This window comes from Elephas maximus, chromosome 17 (genome assembly GCF_024166365.1).
Source record: "Elephas maximus indicus isolate mEleMax1 chromosome 17, mEleMax1 primary haplotype, whole genome shotgun sequence".
NCBI lineage: Eukaryota > Metazoa > Chordata > Mammalia > Proboscidea > Elephantidae > Elephas > Elephas maximus.
Window position 1 is genome coordinate 65,300,273 of NC_064835.1, and position 19,700 is coordinate 65,319,972.

Below are 19,700 nucleotides of genomic sequence, written 5' to 3' on the forward strand. Positions count from 1 at the left end.
TCATTTCCTTCCAGCCTTGTGCGGGAAATGGATTTAATTCTGGTGGCAGGGCTGTAAGGGAGGAGCTGGAGCAAAAACCTTTGTCAAGGAAGAGCAGCCTGTGTCGTCTGTAATTACCACTGACGCGAAGAAGCTGCATTGCTGGTGGAATTTCAGGCAGATGTGGGTAGAACAATCCTTTCTGTCTCTGTGACAAGTGCGGGTCTGCAGGATGGTTAGAAAACATTTCTTTGCAGATTAGCTGGGTGGATTTATTAAGCGGATCAAAACAAACAAACAAACCAAAAACCCCACAGCGGAAGACCAGAGATGGATAAGCTGTCGCACGGGAGGTAAGGCCGTCTTGGGAACGACACCGTGGGCTTGCCTTGGTTTTGTTCATTTTAAAGGAATGTCAGAATGGTGCAGTCTCGTTCCGCCGGGCTGGGGGGCTGGCTCGTCCGGATAGGTGAGTGTGTTTTTTTGTGCGTCTGCGTTGCAGCCCTTCCCCGGGGCGGTGTATGTTAAACCTAAAGATTTCTGTTGACGATGCAACATTGTAGGGTCTTTGGAAATCCGGGTGGCCGAGCGCTGGCCTCTGCGTGGGGACAGTCAGACCGATTCGCACTGAGAAGGGCGCCTTGGCAGGTGGGCCTTTCTTCTCGGTCCTGCTTTCAGGGGTAGAAAGCTGCCGCCGCCCTCCCACGCCGAGCCTTGCCAGGCGGCCTGGCCGGAGCTGGGCGCTTCCCCTCCGGGCCTGGCCATGGCCCGCGGGCCGCGCTCCGCTCCTCTCCTCCGCAGCTGCTGGGCGAGCAGGTGCGGTGCCAGCCGGCAGCCCGCTGCATCTTGATCAGGGGAGCTGGCACGTGACCCGGCCCGGGTGGGTTCGGATTTTTATGCGACTCAGCCACTTTGGAGGGAAAAAGGCCACTGTCCCCGAGGAGCTCTTGACAGTCTTTTCATCTCAGCTTCCATCTTCCCTCCCTTCTCTTCCCTGGCCTCCCCTCCCCTCCTGCAGCCGAGGAAGGGAACTCGCTCGGTGGGAGAGGCGGGGGCCGGCGTCCGTTTGTTTTGAAATCCAGACCACAGCCTACCTGGTGTTGGGGGAAGGGGTAGGAGGGGGAAAACTGCTTTAGGATTCGGATCAGGCGCTCGGGTCTGGCCTATTGTCTTGCCTTTTCTCCACACCCTGCCAAAAAAAAAAAAAAAAAAAAGCCCCAGCCCACACCCTATCAAATTCTTTGAAAATTGTCGTTTATTGGTGGCATAGGATTGTTACCCATCTGTTTCTTTACGCCCACTCCCTCCTCTTGCATTTTGTCGTCCAAGATTCAACGGACTTCATTGAGCCTTATAAATAAAAGAAATCAAATCTCAGTTTCACAAATGGACATACAGCACTGTTGTTTTCTGCCTAACTCCAAAGGAAGGGTTGACTGGACACCTCCCGGGAGCAAATGGCCTGGAGAGAAAGGTTGGACTCAGCTCCCTTCATGTCTAGTTTGTAGGTCCAGTTTAGGATGCAGGAAACGATTAATTTGTACAGTGAAAAAAAAAAAAGTGGGATTTGAAAATGTGTTTTCTTTTAAGGGAAAAGTAGGTGGTCAACATTTGAAGCAAAAGTGTTTTAAAGGAACATGTCCAGAGAGGATTGTTGTAAAATTTCGGACTTGTGAGTGACTCCTTCCATGGGCATAGGCATAGTACAATGCTAGAGATTTGAAAAAGGTGTTTAAAGTATAATATTTTTCCTTTATGATGTTCTACTTTCATTCTATAAAGTGATCAGAATTTTCTCAATGCCTCTTGATCAGAATTTTGCCCAGTTCCGCTCAATCTCTCCCCCAGAACTGGGTACGAGTACAAGCAAGCTGTTTCGTTATTAGTACGATGTCGATAGATTTTGATAAATCAGTCTTCAGTCCGAAATCCATAACATTTTTGTAGCAAGGCCCATGTTCTTTCTTGTACACCAGGTGCCAAACCCTCTTAGAAATATGCTCGCCACATACACAGTACACCAAAAATGCCCCAAATGACACATTTTTGCTTGCATAGAATTTGCTTTAAATATTAGTATAATACTAGAATTAGCAAATCTCAGCTATTCATAAGAATTTACACATGATCAAATGTTTTTACTGGCAGAGAGTTTGGTGTTAAAATTTTAAATATATATAAAAGATTTTGATAAATTTATTTATCACCTACCTTGTTCTACAAGAAATTTAAGACAGTTTACAGGGATTCATAAAACAGAGCAAGACAACCTAACTTAGGAGATGGAAAAGAAAAAAGGAGATTAAAGGTCAAGGCCTAAAATGATGTTAAGAAAGAAGCTAAGAGACAAACACAAGCTCCTGTACACTTGCTGTGAGTGAGGAAACAAATCCAGCTCTCCGCTTCCTAGCAGCTCATGCAAAAGGGAAAATTGACCAGTCCGTGGTTCGTATGTTCTATTCATGTGGTAACTCATTTGCTCAATTACTCACTCAACCAGCATTTAGTGAGAGCCTACTGTATGCCAGGTTCTTTGAGAGGTACTGGGAACAAAGGGGTAAAGCAGACAGACATGGTCTCTGCACTGACGGCACTTACAGATGAATGTCGGAAACAGACATGCATCAAGAAATCTCTCAAGTGAATATATAATTACGGATTGTGGTAAGTGCTGTGCAGGAAAAACACAAAACGCAACATGTCCAGAACATAAAAACACAAAATGGAAACGTTCTGAGAAGCACAACCATTCTCGAGTCTCAGAAGAAAGGAACTTTTTCTAAACATGACATAGTGTTTTCAGTGATGTCTTCAATCATGTCTTTGTCAGACAAAGGATGAGCTTCATAAGGCTGTTTATTATAGTGTCTCTGGGTGTGAGCTCATGATACCACACCACAGGGCAACCGGATTAGGCAGGATCTCTTAAACCTTTGAGGTCCTGAGGATATATGTATTTTGAGAGATCTATGAAATCTCTAAAATTAGTGATTTTATTTCAATGATAATCTAAAAAAAAAAAATAATAAAACATATTCTGGACTATCTTGATGGCCAGTCTAAAACCGATGCAAGGGCCTGTGCTTGCCTCTGGGTCTTCTCATTTGAGCCAGAAGCAGGCCTGGTGACCTTAGATGGCAGGCCTGGAGGCATGGATGAAGGAGAGGGGACCTTGAATAAAGACAAAGATGAGTTGGCACAGAGCACAGGCTTGCCAAAACCAAAAGAACAGTTCCCGGCAGCTATTGCCGTATTGGCAAGGAAGGAAGATATTGTATGGTGACTTACTTTCATATGCACCAGGTTGCAATAAATTATTAACAGCAGGTGTTGTAGTAAAATGCAATGAAAAAGTTGCTGTTGTTGATTTCAGCAATAATTGAATTAGATCTCCATTGACTGCAGATCTAGTAACTCCCCAGTAAGTCCCTTGTGTCCAAGAGAATGAGGCAGGTAATTTGGTGTAACGGTTAAGTAGAGCCAGGTTGCCTGACTTCAAATCTGTTTTTCTATTTACAAGCTGTAAGACTCTGAGCAAGTTACTCAGCTTCTCTCTTCACAGCCTCGTCTTATGATAAGATAGGGATAAATATATGGTATCGATTTCATAGTGATATTGCAAGGATTAAAGTAATTACGTTTGAACAGCTTGAGAATATACTAAAGTTCCATTAAGGTTAGGTATTATTACTATTTTTCGTAGTATGAATAACACCTTATGTGATGGTTAAGGTTGTGTGTCAACTTGACTGAGCTGTGATTCTCAGCGGTTTGGCAGTTATGATGTAGTTTGGCAGCTATGTAATGATGTAATCACCTCCTTAATGAGATCTGCTATGAGCAGTCAATCAGTTGAAAGGGAGTTTCCTTGAGGGTGTGGTCTGCATCCAATATATGTGGACTTTCTGGCAAAGCTTGCTGGCTTTGGCTCGCTCTGGATCCTGCAGCTGGCTCCATATCTGACCTCCGGTTCTTGGAACTTGAGCTAGCAGTTTACCTGCTGGTCTGGGGATTCATCAGCCTCCACAGCCTGTGAGCCAGTGGCCTGCCATCTTGCCTGCTGATCCCAGGATTCATTGGCCTCTGCAGCCTGTGAGCCAGAGGCCTGCTGTCTGACCTGCTGATCTTGAGTTTGCCAGTGCCTGCAGCTACGTGAGTCAGGAGAAGCCTCCAGCCTGACCCATGGACTTGGAACTTTCCAGCCTCTATAACCGTGTGAGCCATTTCCTTGATATAAACCTCTCTCTTTCTATATATATATATATATATATATATATATATATATATATATATGTATATATACACTTCACTGGTTTTGCTTCTCTGAAGAACCCAGCCTAAGACAATATGCAACATATATGTATGCATATACATAAAAGCCACTGGTCTGTCAGTTTGTCCTATTGTGGTGGCTTGCATGTTGTTATGATGCTGGAAGTTATGCCACTGGTATTTCAAATACCAGCAAGATCACCCATGGTAGGCAGGTTTGAGTGGAGCTTCCAGACTAAGAGTAGGAAGGAAGGTCTGGCAATCTACTTCTGAAACTTAGCATAAAAATGGCTTGGAGGCAGCGTCTGACCTCCTCCAATGCCACAAGGGGGAAGGAAAACCAAGATCAACAGTACAAGGCTGACTCCCATGAGGTAGAGGCCAGACAAGCCTCCTCTCCTCACCATCTTTACCGATTCTGACACCAACTGTCCCTCACACAGCACTCTCTACTTTTCTGCTGGTTTCAATAATTCATTGCTATGGCCATACAGAACTCACAGACCATACTCACAATTACGGGGTTTATTTGGGAAGTAACAGTTAGAATTCAGGCTCAGGAACACTTAGGATACAGTTCTTACATTGAGACAATCTCTTCCCAGCCATGCTCACAGGCACGCCTCTCCCTGGCCCTAGACCTCTACCCAAAGGCACTCAGCTTTCTCTCTATGTGGGCCAGGAAGTCTACCATGCTGTCTCCTGCTGCCGGGTCTCTCCTGCCACTACTTCTCACCACCGTCAGGGTTACAGCTTGCTCTTTCTCTCAGTCTACTGCTTCCAGGAGCTTCTCAGTGCAGGGACCCCGGTTCCAAAGGATGCACTGTCTGTTCCTGGCTGTTCTTCGTTGGTGGTGGTAGGATTCTCCTTTCTGTCTGGAATTGGCTCTCTTTTAAGGCAAAACTGATCAATCCCCTTGGTGGGCCACAATTACCCTATCACACAGTCCTGGCCATTCACCTGGGTGGGAGTTACAAGACCATGGCTAGAAAAGCCACACACAAAAGTAATTAATCATGCCACAATTAGTCAATGAAAACCTTATGAATCACAATAGAATATTGTCTGACTGGCTTGCGTTAGGCAATCATTAGGCAGGATCCGTCGCTGGAGTTGGACATCAGGTTTAGTCAGGTAGAAAGACCTCACACCATCAAGAAAGAAGAGCCAGGAGCAGAGTGTGTCCTTTGGACCTGGAGTCCTTGTGCTGAGAAACTCCTAGACCCAGGGGAAGGTCAATGACAAGGAATTTCCACCAGAGCCGACAGAGAAAGCCTTTCCCTGGAGCTGGCACCCTGAATTTGGACTTTAGCCTCCTAGACTGTGAGAGAATAACTCTCTGTTAGATAAAGCCACCCACTTGTGGTATTTCTGTTATAGCAGCCCTGGATAACTAAGACACCGTATTTATGTAGGTATTCCTCGATGGTTTGATAGCAGAATTTTTTGATCATGACTTTGATAGTCTTCAACTAGCAAACATTTTTGAGTTTATTGTTCTACCCAGCATGTTTATGTGTTGTCTGCATTAGTATTGTTGAAGTCAAAATTCAGAAAACGATAAAATGTAGACACTAGACCTGAGGTTACACCTTTCTCTTGTTAAGCCACAAATGGATTTTAGTTGTAGCAAAACAGTATTATCTGTTGCAGGAAATTCATTTAATTAGACATCTTGAAAGGTTGATAGTTGTATTTATTTGTACATTTGTTTTGGCATTTTAGTTGTATGAGAGCTATAAAACATAGCTGTTTTGAACTGGCCTTTATGAGTGTACATATTTAAGTTACCTTTCAATAAAAGTGGTTTAGGTCAACCCTGGAGTTCCATGAGAAATTTATTTCCTCTAAAAGAGGTATAAGCATTTTGACCTGTGGACAGGGACACACCCAAATTCTTGGAATCGAATGTTGAATCTTTAAAAAGAGATTGTAGCCCCAATGTTCAACTCCATATACCTTGACTGCCATGATTTTAGCCGGAAAGAATTTTAAAGCAGTAATACCAAAAACTGCTTCTGCCTTCAACAGCAGCAATATCCCCCAGACTCAAAGGGCACCCATGGAATGGCAGGCTTCCAGCAAAGATTCATCCTGGCCTGTCTTCTAAGACAGGCTGTGTATGAAATGTTCGCCAATGCTGTTGAATAAGGAGAAAAGACAGTCTATTCTCTGTGGGGTACAAGGTTTGAGTGTGTTGATTAAAACAAGTTTATCGATTGTATTATTTAAATCTGTTTTTAAGTTTTCTTTGTGCCTAAGTGATTGGCCAAAGATTATTCCATTATAATGGAGTTTTTAATAGCTTTCCTTTTGATTTATACACATCATATACATATATATGCATATATGTATATATACATATATATATATAGTTAAGTTGTTAGTTGTCTTTGAGTAGGCTCAACTTACAGCGACCCCACATACAACAGAGTGAAACATTCCCTGGTCCGTTATAGTTATACTTGATACTGTGTTACTTAGAGCCAGGTTTGCCCAGAGCTGATAGGTTTCCTGGGATGGGGGACATTCAGTGCTAGAATTAAGACAATCTTGGGCAAACTGGGATGGTTGATCACCCTATTTGATAAAAATACTTGGCGACTCTTGAGTCTTCATTGTGGAATGAAATTAACCTCATTTTTAAACTCTCTTTGTCTTGTTCATTTTTTGTACTTTTTTTGTCTTAAATTTTACTTTGTGTGTGTATATATATATATATGTGTATATATATATTTCTTGTTAGACTTTCTTTCCATGTCATTTGGATTGTCGTGCGTCTATATGCTAACCCTAGTGGCGTAGTGGTTAAGTGTTATGGCTGCTAACCAAAGGGTGGGCAGTTTGAACCTGCCAGGGACTCCTTGGAAACTCTATGGGGCAGTTCTACTCTGACCTATAGGGTTGCTATGAGTTGGAATCGACTCGATGGCACTGGGTTTGGTTTTTGGTTTTTTTTTTTAATATGTGTCTTAGTTATGTAGTGCTGCTGTAACAGAAATACCACAAATGAATGGCTTTAGCAAAGAGAAATTTATTCCCTCACAATCTAGGAGGCTAGAAGTCTGAATTCAGGGTGCAAGTTCCAGGGGAACTCTTTCTCTCTTTGTCAGTACTGGGGAGAGGTACTTGTCATCAAATTTCTCCTGGTCTAGGAACTTCTCAGTGCAGGGACCCCAGGTAAAAAGGATGCACACTCCTGGCTCTTCTTGCTTGGTGTTAATGAGTCCCCCAATCTCCCTTTTTATCTCAAAAGAGACTGACTCAAGATACAACCTAATCTTGTAGATTGAGTCCTGCCTTGTTAACATAATTGCCCGGAATCCTGCCTCATTTAACATCACAGAGGTAGGATTTACAACGCATCAGAAAATCACATCAGATGACAAAATGGTGGACAATCACACAATACTGGGAATCACGGCCTAGCTAAGTTGACACACGTTTTTAGGGCACACAATTCAATTCATAATAATATGTGTATTTTAAACAACATAATTGGGTTTTTCAGACCAAAGTTGCATTTATTATGTGGTATATTTGATCTTCTAAAATTTTATCTTATGCTTTTAAAAATAGTTCCAAGATATTTCCTTCCCCCTTTTCTTTTTTTTTTCTTAGCTTAACTTAAATGTAGCGCAAGATATCATTGTTGTTGAGATAAAAGGGAAGTTAGCCATACATTTTTTCTACTAGTTCTCATTGACATTAAAATCTATAGTAGTGTCTAGTTATTCTCCCACGAATGAGAGATTTATTATTATACTTTAATTTTTTTCCTGTCTCCTACTTTTTAGCTCCTTACCTTAAAAAATTAACGTTTAGATCCAAGTGATTTTTAAAAAAATACATGCTTTTGCTTTTCAGAATTATTTTTGCCATTTATTTTATGTTTTATAACCTTATTAAGAGTCATTATCTAGACTCTATAGATATGAGTTATGTAGGCTATAGTGCTCAGCCTCTTCCTTATGCTTGCTCCTTACTTTTAATTATTTCTTGATTTGTTGGAGTTTTTTTTCAGAAAAGATGGCATATTTTCTTAGTTCTTGCATGCTAAGGACATTTTTTATGTTGCCGCAACACAGTAATGCCATCCTTTTGGAACATACAGTTCTCCATAAAGACCTTTACACCTCAAAACTCTAGATATTGTTCTTTTGTCTTCTGGCATTTTGTATTACTGAAGATAAGTTTCTTGCCAATAGCTATAAAATAAGTTTAAGAAAGTCCATGAAAGTTTTTTCCTCCCTGTAACCACTACTTGGAAACCCTGATGGTATAATGGTTAAGTGCTACGGCTGCTAAGCAAAAGGTTCAAATCCACCAGGCACTCCTTGGAAACGCTATGGGGCAGCTCTACTCTGTCCTCTCAGGTCGCTGTGAGTCGGAATCGACTCGATGGCAATGGGGTTTTTTTGGGGGCGTTTAACAACTACTTTATTTAAAATGAACGAACAAAAACTTAAAAAAAATGTAAAACATAACATACATATAGAAAAATGCGTGACACAAATGAACCACTCAACGAATCTTGGGAGCAGACTATTGCCAGCTCCTAGAAGCTCTGGGCCCCCTTCTGACCACACCCTTCTCCCCCTGGAGGTAACTACTCCCTGTCTTTTATAGTAACCATTTCCTCACTTTTATAGTTTCATAATCTAAATTTGCACCCCCCAAAAATAGATCAGGCTTATTTCTTTTAAACTATAGAATTGGGATTGTATAGTTTGTGTCTTGTTCAAGGTTATGACTATAACATCTCCATGATGCCTACTTTGATGCTTAAATATCTATATCTATCTCTATCATCTATATCTGTATGTGTATGTGTATGTATACCTCGAATTCATCCCAAGAGTGTTTAGAGCCCCTTTGCCAGTGCTCTAAACTCACCTCGTGTGATCGTTGGGTGAGGCAATATGACCAAGGAGGAGGAAGCTGTTTGTGGAAGACGGTGGTCAGTTTTAGACGAGATGAGTTTGTGATGGGGATAGCTGGTGGAGCGGCAGATATGTGGGTCTGGGCTGAGAGCTGGGAGAGAGATCTGGGCTGGAGGTACCAGGTCATAAGCATATAAATGGAGATGGTTTCAAGATGGTGACATGGGCCTAAAAGTTTGCTTTACGTCTCACCAGAATGACCAAAGACAAATGAAATAAGAAAAACATCTATTTTTAGGTTTAGAAAGCAGATTCTTTAAGGAATTTCTAGAAGATATGGTACAGATATGCCAGCCAATACCAGCCAGCCCACGATTCAACAGGGGCATTCCTGGGAAGAAGTGAGTTGTCCTTCTAGTTGAGTCCTATCCCAGTTGAGTCCTAGAGAGTCTGCAAGCTAATGTAACAGTACTGGATGGGCTGTGGTGTAGTCAGAAGGGTGAGGGTAAGTGTATTGCCTCGGTTATCTAGTGCTACTATAACAGAAATATCACAAATGGGTGGCTTTAACAAAGAGAAACTTATTCTCTCACAGCCTAGGTGGCTAGAGGTTCGTATTCAGGGTCCCAACTCCAGCAGAAGGCTTTCTTTCTCTGTCAGCTCTGGGGGAAGGTCCTTGTCATCGATCTTCCCCTGGTCTAGGAGCTTCTCAGAGCAGGTACCCCAGGTCCAAAGGATGCAATCTGCTCCCAACATTGCTTTCTCTGCTGGTGTGAGGTCCTCATGTCTCTCTGCTCACTTCTGTCTTTTATATCTCAAAAGAGATTAAGATACAACCTCATCTTGTAGATTGAGTTCTGCCTCATTAACATCATAGTCAGGATTTACAACACATAAGAAAATCACATCAGATGACAAAATGGTGGACAATCACACAATACTGGAAATCATGGCCTAGCCAAGTTGACACATTTTGCGGGGACACAATTCAATCCACAAACAGGTATAAATCAACGGGCTCTAGGAACTTCATCAGAACTTCCATCTTGAGTGGCTGGGCCCTTAATCTTGACATGTGCTGAGGGAGCTCATACAAGGTCAGTCACCTCCAAGAGGGAAGGCCCCAGTTTTGATTACCAAAACAAAAAATCCAGTGCCATCGAGTCGATTCCGACTCCAAAGGCAGATAAAAATACAATCTGTCCTCCTTATCCTTGGGTTCCACATCTATGGATTCAACCAACCATGGATCCAAAATATTTGGGGGGAAAAAAAAAAGTTTCAAAAAGCAAAACTTGGATTTGCTGTGTGCTGAGCACTATGCTGAATGCACGTGAATGAAGTGATGTGTAGGCACACCCTGCTGTAACCTCCCACCATCTCACAGATCCTTGGTCTCTCCCCAGCACTCGTTGTTTGAGCATTGTTCACCTAGCCTCTCGTTCACTCCTTACTTGTGTTGTGTACACCCTTTGTTTCTGTGAAAAAACGGCTCCTATAAAGCAATGAATGAAGTGGTCAAAGCAATCCCTCAAAGGCTAAGAGGGAGCATAAAGTGCTATTTACATAGCACTTTACAACTATTTACATAGTATTTCATTGTATTAGGTATTATAAATAAAAATCTAGAGATGATTTAAAGTAAAGGGGAGGATGTGTGTAGACTATTTGCAAATATTACACCATTTTATATAAGGGACTTGAATATCCATGGAGTTTGGTATCTGCGGAGGTCCTGGAACCAATCCCCCCCACACACCCCCGCCCACCAGTATAGCGAGGGAGGACTGTAGATGCATAAACACATACATAAATGACATTTGGCCTAGCAGGAAATACCTCTAATGTATTTGATCTGACACAGGACCTCACCCCACAAGCTCCCAGGGTCGGACTTGGAGGCAGAGAGTTTAGGACATGGTTGTCAGAATACAGATTTCAGTGCCCCATTTAATATCTGGAATGGTCTTCCCCTGTGTCCAGCCTTGAAGTAACTGCAAAAATCTTACCAAGCCAAGTAGCAAATTCCTGTGGCTTCTATCTGCCATACACCTCAATCCCCACACACTGATAGGCAGCCAATTAGATCATACATGAACCTGTGAGACTTGGAATCTCAGGACTGGAGACCATATTAGCCTATGCACAAAATGAGGAGGGAGGCCAGGGTGAGGAGGAGACAAAAAACATCAGACATGAGGGAAATCATGGGCTATTCCTCCACTCCCCTCACTGGCTAATTTAGAGACACCATATGACTGCCTTGAAATGGGCACAGTGATTTCAGTTCTAGGAGCTTTTTTGAGGCCCGGGTGGACTGTGGTCCCTATGTTGACGAGCCTGCCTCTCCATTCTGCCTGGGCTAGTTTGCTTGGGTTTCCGTTTCATACAGCCACACTGCTCTTGGCTAGAACCTGGATCACACCAGAGCTTCCCAGTTCTCCTCCCTGCTTCTAGCCTAAACCCCCACCCTCATTCCAGAGTGATCTTTCTGAAAGAAAAATCTGATCTTCTCATACAGCTCTGATACATACTCCAGAGTGGACAAACCTCGAACCTCGAAAACAAGTGAAAGAAGCCAGACACAAAAGGTCACTTCTGTATGATCCCATTCATATGAAGGAGCCCTGGTGGCTCAGTGGTTAAGAGCTACAGCTGCTAACCAAAAGGTCAGCAGTTCGAATCCACCAGCTGCTCCCTGGAAACCCTATTGGGGCAGTTCTACTCCCTCCTATAGGGTCTCTGACTCCATAGCAGTGGTTTTATTCATATGGAGTATCCAGGATAAGTAAATCCATAGAGAAGGAAATTAGGTTAGTGGTTGCCAGGGGCTATGGGGAGGGGGAAATGAGGCGTAACGGGTATGGGGTTTGTTTTGGGGGGCATGAAAATGTTTGGGAACTTGATATAGGTGGTGGTTGCACAACATTATGAAAGTTCTCAATGCCACCAAAATGTTCACTTTAAGGTGGCTATTTTTATGTTATGTGAATTTCACCTCAATAATAATAATAAAAATCAAACTCTGTCATTTCTCTCCCCTTCATATAAAGCCCAAACTCCTTACTACCTCTCTGCTTTATCTTTTTCCCTTCACACTCCCCTAGGCAGGCTGAACCACACGTCTTTGGGAACATGCTTCCCAGCCTCTGGGCCTTTTCATGGGCTCTTCCCTCAACCCACATGCCCTACTCCCACTTTCTGTCTGGCACGGTGGTTCTTTTAGAAAGCCAATAAAATAGACAAACTTCTTGCAACCTTAATTATGATAAAAAAGATGAAGAAAAAAACAATACTAGGAATGGCACCCAGGGCAAAGGGGAGAGGAGAAGATTGAAATCATGAGAACGCTAGGCATTATTGTATTGTAGCATATGTGGAAATCTTGACGAAATGGACAATTTTCACAGAAAATATGAACTACCAATATTTACACGAGAAATAGGCTGTCATGATCCTGGATGGGAAGAACCAATGTGGCAAAGATGTGAGGTTCTTATGGTTTCTGCCTGCGGATGGCAGCCTGGCTGGTAACCAGAAGCCGTGCAAATTTGCTCCTATTTATGTTCCCTTGGTAATTTTTCTGAGGAATTTTGAAAGTGGTAGTTAAATGCTTGTGCTTATATGGGAATCATTTTCTTGAAGGAAAAGACAATACAAATGCATTTAAATGTCATTTATAAATTGTTTTTCTTGAGGAACAAACGGAGTTCTCCAACTTTGAAATGCGTGGGGACTTTTTTAAAATAAAGACAGAATATCATTTAACAATGGACATGATTTTCCTGCCCACGTTATTTTATCAAGTTTGCACTTCATGCTTGCTTGTCGGTATGGAGCCGACGTAAGGATCTCTTGGCTTTTACTTTTTAAAATCTATGGCGAAAAGACACAGGAAAAGTGAGGGTGGGCTCAGTTCTTTCCCCCTTTTCTGCGTCAGATGGCGGAGCAGCCGTGCTGATTATCTCAGCATTCCTTTATTTAGGGTTTATTCTCCTTCCCTCTTAACACACGTTTCTCTTGGAGCCTTCCAACACCCTCACTTGAGGCCTAAATTAGCTACATCTGTTACCATAGTTATGCAGCATCCAGCTTAACCCATTCTCCGCCTGTACCCAATCTACTGAGACTCCTTTTTTCTTATTTCATGAAATATGCCAGTATTTTTCCTTCTTCAGTCCCTCATTTTTTTAAGGTAATGTATATGCATAGTTAATACAGGTTGTCCCTAATTTATGACATGTTTGAGTTACTATGAGCTCTTAAAGGACAGCGCTTACGACTGGGGGTGGGGCAGTTGGCTTATATAACATCTGTATAACTGGAGAAGCAGGAAGCGCTGATGTTGAAACTGTAAGTTTATATGTAATGTTTCCAACCCCCAAGACAAATAAAGATTGGATTTATAAAGATACTGATAATAAAACACAATAACAATGAGAACTAAGAAAAAAAAAGAGAGATTTGACTTACATCAGAACCGACTTATGACAGAGTTGTGGGAATGAACCCCAAAGAAGCTGGGGACTACTTGTAAATCGAACAGGTCTGCAGGGTTTCTAATAAAAAAGCAACATCTTTGCCCCATCCTAATCCCCTATCCTCAGGCAACCACTTTTAGCTGGTGATTTTTTGTTCTGCTATTGTTATTATTTGGAAAACCTGGTGGCATAATGGTTAAGAACTATGGTTGTTAACCAAAAGGTGGGCAGTTCGAATCCACCAGACACTCCTTAGAAACCCTATGAGACAGTTCTACTCTGTCCTATATGGTTGCTTTGAGTCGAAATTGAGGTGATGGCATTGGGTTTGGTTTTTTGGGTTTTATAGTTATTTTTATACTTCAAAATAATAACTACAACATAATATATAAATATAACATGCATCTACTGCTATTTCTGAATTTACTGGCTCCAGTCATTGTCTAGTGACTTACTGCCATGAAAGTTGAAAAGGCAGCTTATCGATATCACCCCTTTATCTCCTCGCCGCCTTTCTTCTAGTCACCCCTGTAACACCTCCAGACAATATGTTTATTAAAACCTGATTTCTTATTCCATCGACCCTTGACTGAGTCTCTTGTCTCTCTACTTTGTGAGATTAGGCTATTCCCACCATCTCTCCTTGCCTGCTTCCCCCTTCCCTCTAGCTGTATTTTTACTTTATCAAATTGATAAACTATTCCGTGTGTTTCATAGATACAGTTGAGTTTCTATAATTTATCTATAAGGTGATTCTCAAAGCTAAAAACTCTTTAAGAGTGTTCACTACCTGACTAGGTTGATATTTTTCACTGCACAATAAGCAACATGCTAGGATTTCATATCCTTCTCAGGGATTCCAATATCTCCACCCTTGGGCCACTAAGTGAAAAATTTCCTGGGGTGAACTTCAAATGGTTTCTGTTATGCTAGCGTCTCTGGAACAGCTTCTCTTTTTCCAACTGTCTTCCACAGTACCTGCCATCTGAGTCCGGGACATTTTTAGGGCTCTGTCAGACAGATTGCTGTCTCCTTGGCTCCAGTATCCTCTGCCTGAAATCTCGGGTGAGAGCTCTATGTCCTCACACACTGGTCCCCAGATACCCACCTGCTTTTTACCCTCCATAAATTTGTTGAAATCTCTCGACTGGTGATGACCCATTTTTTCTTCATTTTGTTGTTGATGGATTATATATTTTTATATACGTAGGATGGTCTTGTCATCTGGAATTAAAAGCTAGGGTCATTAATGTTCAATCAAGCCACGCGTAGTAGTGATAACACAAACTATCGACATGACCATAGTATGAATTCAAACTCTAGTAAAGTTTCCTTTTCTTTATTATGAAAATGCCCTCACATAGTTGAAGTTGTTATTAGTTGCTGTCCAGTCAATTCTGACTCATGGTGACACCATACGTTACAGAGGAGAACTGTTCCATAAGGTTTTCTTGGTTGTAATCCAAGCCATGGTGCTTCCAATTGCTTCATATGCATGCAAAAGCTGGATGATGAGTAAGGAAGACCAAAGAAGAATTGAAGCCTTTGAATTATGGTGTTGGCGAAGAATATGAATATACCATGGACTACCAAAAGAACAAAGAAATCTGTCTTAGAAGAAGTACAGCCAGAATGCTCCTTAGAAGCAAGGACGGCGAGACTACGTCTCACATACTTTGGACATGTTATCAGGAGGGATCAGTCCCTGGAGAAGGATATCATGCTTGATAAAGTAGAGGATCAACAAAAAAGAGAAAGACCCTCAATGAGATGGACTGATACAGCGCTGCAACAATGGGCTCAAGCATAACAATGATTGTGAGGATGGTGCAGGACTGGGCGGTGTTTTGTTCTGTTGTACATAAGGTCGCTATGAATCCAAACCAACTCGAGGGCACCTAACAACAACAACTACTTTTAGATTAGCATTTGAACTGCAGTACTTCTTAACTCTGTTCCAGTATCTTCTTCCACTTGGAATAATCCGGAAACATTGAAACACTCTTCAACCCTCACTCAAAGATTATTGACTTTAAGTTTACATACAATTCTAACAAGCTCAGTTGGTTCTCTTCAGAAACTTCAGCAAAATAGAAATGGCAAATTATAAAGAGTTTGACTAATAGTCTAAAAGGGATTAGGTTAAAAATGAGTGATAAGAGACCATGAAAATTTTAGGAGCTTCAGTGGCAGTTATTGACTGAATGCTATGGAAGATCGTTTGTCAGGGTTGCCAATACTTGATTTAGATCCACAAAGTAAGGAATTGGCCCAGTGAACTAAGAGTGGATCCTCACAGAGAGAGTGGCTGCTGGCTTTTTTCACTTGGATGAGAGGGATTTGTGGGTGCCAAAGGCTCTTTGTTCAGAAAGTAAATCTGGAGTTAAGATGCATGAGGAATTTCAGTTACCTGTACATTATTGCTTCATTTCTCAGCAATGTTACGGATTGAATTGTGTCCCCCCAAAATATGCGTCAACTTGGCTAGGCCATGATTCCCAGTGTTGTGTAATTGTCTACCATTCTGTCATCTGATGTGATTTTCTTATATGTTGTAAATTCTATCTCTATTATGTTAATGAGGCAGGACTCAACCTACAAAATTCAGTTGTGTCTTAAGTCAATCTCGTTTGAGATATAAAAGAAGCGAGTAGAGAGATAGGGGACCTCATACCACCAAGAAACAAGAGCCAGGAGACTCGTGCATCCTTTGGACCCCGAGTCTTTGTCCTAAGAAGCTCCTAGACCAGGGGAAGATTGATAACAAGGACCTTCCCTCAGAGCTGACACAGAGAGAAAGCCTTTCCCTGGAGCTGGCACCCTGAATTTGGACTTTTAGCCTCCTAGACTGTGAGAAAATAAATTTCTCTGTGTTAAAGCCATTCATTTGTGATATTTCTGCTATAGCAGCACTAGATAACTAAGACACTTGGTAATGATCATTGAGACTGAAAATGAGAGTATGGCCCCCAGATACCCTTTTAGCTCAGTAATGAAGTCACTCCTGAGGTTCACTCCTCAGCCAAAGATTAGACAGGCCCATAAAAGAAAACCAGACTAAATGGACACAACAGTCCAGGGGCAAGGACAAGAAGGCAGAAGGGGACAGGAAAGCTGGTAATGGACAACTTCAGGTTGAGAAAGGGAGAGTGTTGGCATGTCATGGTGTTGGCAACCAATGTCACTACATATATATATATACAGTTTAATGAGAAGCTAGTTTGCTCTGAAAATCTTCATCTAAAGTATGATAAAAAAGAAAAAATAAATAAAAACAATGAAGAAATCAGTGACTATAATTAGTAATGAAAAAAGAAAAAAATTAAAAACTCTCTATAGGAAACCCTGGTGCCATAGTGGTTAAGTGCTACCGCTACTAACCAAAGGGTTGGCAGTTCAAATCTGCCAGGCACTTATTGGAAACTCTATGGGACAGTTCTACTCTGTCCTATAGGGTTGCCATGAGTCGGAATTGACTTGACGGCCTGGGGTTTGGTTTTTGGGTTTATAGCAAATAGGCGAATATTTGGGATTGATATTTCAAAAAATGAGCAATACAAATGGTCAATAAATATATATGTATATATACAAAAAGACTGAAAATGGTTTTTGGGATCCTGATATAGTCAACAAGTGTTTATCTAGCACCCCTCACGTGGAGCTATTTTTCTAGGTATTGGTGATGTGGCAGTGAGCCAGGTGCTCACACTCTACTAGAGAGAGACCCATGCTAAACAACCAAATAGACAGTTCCCAGTACTGATACGTTATGCAGAAGGTAAATTAAGGTAGCATGAGAGAGAGTGATAGGAAGAGGCTTCTTTAGATAGAGTGGCCAGGGAAGAACTCTCTGGGGCAGTGGCATTGGGTTGACTCAGGTGGGTTAGGGGGTTGGGCCGGAGGATGAGGTAGTGCAGGCTGATTGCAGGCATTTTCATGACGCTATTTGAGGCACTGTCATCAGCTGAGAGTGGGGTGAGGAGTGTGTGTGGGAGATCTGAGGAGAGATGAGAAGGTGACAAGTGGTCCACTTGAAAAGCCTACATGAGGGAAGAGTAGGTTGTCTGGTATTGTAAAGAAATCATTTGAAAGGTGTGGAGGTAATTTTGAGGGGAGTCCAGTCAGCACAGTTATGTGCAAGTGCCAGCTGCTCCAGGCTGGGAACAAGCTGACATTGGCTTTAATCAAGGCTGGGGCTTTAACCAAGGAGAACAGTGGAGGGGGTAAGGGAGGGGGCAGAGAAGTTAGAGGTGTTTTGCAAGGGAGTGTTTACTCATATGGACTATTTAATTTAAGCCGGATAATGAGGCATGTGAAGAGCGGAGTTTCGGGGTAGATGAAAAAGTAAATAGGATGTCTTATTGATGTTGGGAAGATACTAGTGTAAGTGGGCTAGAAGAGGACAGTTGAGGAGTAGGATGGGGACATCCAGATGCTGGAGGTGGTGATCTTATTGGTGATGGCGGGATCTAGGATATATGACCACGGAAGTGGGTAGCCAAGTTTGGGGTGGAAGAAGTGATGATTGGTATTACAGAGGCCAAGGAAATGTGAGGCCTGGGTGTTGGGGTAGATGGAATGAGTAAGGACAGTGATGGAGATGAAGATATCAGCCAGGAGTGAAAGTCCTCAGAGAATGTGAGGTGTGACCAGGAGAGTGGTGGAGGATGGCCACAGGAGGGGTGATGAGAAGTCAAGTTGGAAGACGTGCTTCGAAGGCAGTGGGATTCTGAAGGAAAAGAAATAGGTGGAGGTAGCTATAGGGTTCAAGGAGGATACTTACCCTGCACCCAGGCCCTGAGGTATGTGGGAAGTGAGAGAGTGCTGAGGGGAACATGTTCAGGGGAGAGGCAGACTTAAACCTTTTTGATTTTTGGATTATAGAAATGGAATTTATGTAGTTGGATTAGGAGGAACTCCAAAGAATGATGAGACTGGTCAATGACATTGGTTTCTAAGCAGAAAGGAAACAACAGAAGGGAGGCATTATTGACTTCAGGCTTGTCCAAAACTCAATTGAAAGCAATTAACAGGATCTGGTGTTGTTTACCAAAGCACTAGTCTCATGAGGGAGCTCCTAGGAGTTCTTAAGAATTGTAAGAAGAGGAAGAAAACTCCCTCTCCAGAGGCATCTTGTGTTTTTGTTTCATTAATTCCTGCATTACCCCCCTAGCCATAAATCTCTTGGAGGGGACAGGGGTTTCTGTCCTTTCTTATCACCGTGGTGCTGCAGCTTCTTGGTGACTTCCTTGTCTAGTGTGGCTTTGTGGATGGTGATGTTTAATGTAATAAAATGCCTATGGGAATAATGAGGATTGATGAAGAAGATGTACTTTCTTGTGATTCATGGGTGTATGCTTTTAGAAAAGGACTTTTTTGGGAAATGAAACATGTTTCAGGAAAGCCTGGGTTTTTTAAATGCGTGCCCAAAAATCTCAAAAAGGCACTCAGCAATCCCGTGGATGTTCACTTTCCCACTCTCCAAAATGACTAAATGTTCCCCCCTATACACTCTCCTTGGAAACCTCATCCAGACCTTGGCTTTAGACTGTTTATAAATGATGAGTCCAAAGCCTCTCTCTTACAGACATCTCAGAGCAAACTTAACATGACCCTATTTGAGCTCTTGATTGCTTTTCTCAAACCTACTTCTCTGCATTTTCCTTACATCCTTCTCCCAGTTGCTCAAGCCAAAGATTTTGGAGTTGCCCTTGGTTTCTCTCTTCCATTCCTTCTCTTGTCCAACCCAGGAGCAAATTCTGTTGGCTCAGTCCTCCAAAACATATTCCAAATCTTTCCATTTGGCTCCATAATAATAGCAGTTAGCCAGCATTTATTGAGTACCTTCTACCTGTCAGGCTCTGTGCTGATGGTATGTATTCATATTTGTATGCATTTAAAGCCTAACCATCACGAAATCCTGTGAGGTAGATGACATTATTAATCTCATTTTTGGAAGGATGAGAAAAGTCAACACATAATGGGCAATAAATATATCTTTGTGGGTTAAGTGAATGAATAAACTTTATAACTTATAGCTAGGTAATGGTTACATAAACCTCTGGTTTATGATTTTTAAAAAACC

General features: G+C 42.1%; 1 protein-coding gene across 3 annotated transcripts in view; it reads left to right on the forward strand.

Moving 5' to 3' along the window:
* ADD2 (adducin 2) overlaps nt 1-19,700 on the forward strand; it is a 138,043-nt gene continuing 118,343 nt past the window's right edge. For all 3 annotated transcript variants that reach the window (XM_049857026.1, XM_049857027.1, XM_049857029.1), the window contains exon 1: nt 1-332. The gene's annotated coding sequence lies outside the window, so the exon portion shown is untranslated. The remainder of the gene's footprint in view (nt 333-19,700) is intronic.